This window comes from Anopheles merus, unplaced genomic scaffold, assembly GCF_017562075.2.
Source record: "Anopheles merus strain MAF unplaced genomic scaffold, AmerM5.1 LNR4000226, whole genome shotgun sequence".
NCBI classification, from domain to species: domain Eukaryota; kingdom Metazoa; phylum Arthropoda; class Insecta; order Diptera; family Culicidae; genus Anopheles; species Anopheles merus.
This window is the reverse complement of record NW_024427806.1, coordinates 55,001-56,910: the sequence shown is the minus strand read 5'-3', so window position 1 is coordinate 56,910 and position 1,910 is coordinate 55,001. Positions and strand designations below refer to the sequence as shown.

Here is a 1,910-nt window from a genome sequence, read left to right as displayed (position 1 = left end):
GGTTATGTTGGAGGTCGAGTGCGCTGCTTACCAAACTTTGAACGCGGTAACTTGTACTCGGCACCGACATGGACACTTCCAAACCCAAGGAATGAGTTGTGAGTTTTACTAAGAGAAACAGGTAATTGGCAGCGTTACCTATAATTCTTGATATGTGCGGGGAGTTCCTTAAGGTTCTTCCTCCCAGAGATCGTCACTATCTGGGACGTACATTAATTTGTACCTACATAGGCACACGCTTTTGTAGAGAGCATATCAAGACGTGAAGGGTTATGTTGGAGGTTGAGTGCGCTGCTTACCAAACTTTGAACGCGGTAACTTGTACTCGGCACCGACATGGACACTTCCAAACCCAAGGAATGAGTTGTGAGTTTTACTAAGAGAAACAGGTAATTGGCAGCGTTACCTATAATTCTTGATATGTGCGGGGAGTTCCTTAAGGTTCTTCCTCCCAGAGATCGTCACTATCTGGGACGTACATTAATTTGTACCTACATAGGCACACGCTTTTGTAGAGAGCATATCAAGACGTGAAGGGTTATGTTGGAGGTTGAGTGCGCTGCTTACCAAACTTTGAACGCGGTAACTTGTACTCGGCACCGACATGGACACTTCCAAACCCAAGGAATGAGTTGTGAGTTTTACTAAGAGAAACAGGTAATTGGCAGCGTTACCTATAATTCTTGATATGTGCGGGGAGTTCCTTAAGGTTCTTCCTCCCAGAGATCGTCACTATCTGGGACGTACATTAATTTGTACCTACATAGGCGCACGCTTTTGTAGAGAGCATATCAAGACGTGAAGTGTTATGTTGGAGGTCGAGTGCGCTGCTTACCAAACTTTGAACGCGGTAACTTGTACTCGGCACCGACATGGACACTTCCAAACCCAAGGAATGAGTTGTGAGTTTTACTAAGAGAAATAGGTGATTGGCCGTTCTCACCTATAAGTCTTGATATGTGCGGGGAGTTCCTTAAGGTTCTTCCTCCCAGAGATCGTCACTATCTGGGACGTACATTAATTTGTACCTGCATTAGCGCACGCTTTTGTAGAGAGCATATCAAGACACGGGACGTGTTGTGTTGGAGGTCGAGTGCGCTGCTTACCAAACTTTGAACGCGGTAACTTGTACTCGGCGCCGGCATGGACACGCCCAAACCCTAGTCTTGATGTGTGCGGGAAGTTCCTTAAGGTTCTTCCTCCCAGAGATCGTCACTATCTGGGACGTGCATTAATTTGTACCTACTCTAGCGCACGCTTTTGTAGAGAGCATATCAAGACGTCTCGTAAGAGACAACACTTGTACTTGTACAAGTTTGAGTAACCCATTGTTGCAGGTCGAGTGTGTTGCATACCAAACTTTGAACGCGGTTACGCCACTCGGCGCCGAAAGGCACTCTTTAAACCCTAGGCAGGGGATCACTCGGCTCATGGATCGATGAAGACCGCAGCTAAATGCGCGTCATAATGTGAACTGCAGGACACATGAACATTGATAAGTTGAACGCATATGGCGCATCGGACGTTTAATCCCGACCGATGCACACATTCTTGAGTGCCTACTAATTACCAAAGTCTCATTTAGTTAACTACAGTGGCCGTCCGCGAAGGTGCCCGGGTCATCCGACGCACTGGGCGGTCGCTGTGCATAATGACGTGCTTGGTCCCCGTCTGCGGGTCCTCGGGCGTTGAAAGTGGACACTCTCGAGCGTATGTTGGATGCGTTTCGTGTTGGTGGTGTTTGATGCGTAGGGTTTGTGGTGTGTGTCAAGCCGCATGGTTCGAACTAATGCTACGTCGTTCCCGATGGCCACCGGCAGTCTACTCTCCAGGCTAAAGTCGGCTCGTCTAGGGATTCGGAAAGCTAAGTCGCTGTAACTCATGTGGCCCATACACGGCGTTGCGCTACC

General features: G+C 48.3%; 1 non-coding gene across 1 annotated transcript; it reads left to right on the top strand.

Moving 5' to 3' along the window:
* Positions 1 to 1,403: 1,403 nt before the first annotated feature.
* LOC121601919 lies at positions 1,404 to 1,561 on the top strand. Its single transcript, XR_006006224.1, has one exon. It is a non-coding gene; the product is annotated as a 5.8S ribosomal RNA (ribosomal RNA).
* The last annotated feature ends 349 nt before the right edge of the window (positions 1,562 to 1,910 follow it).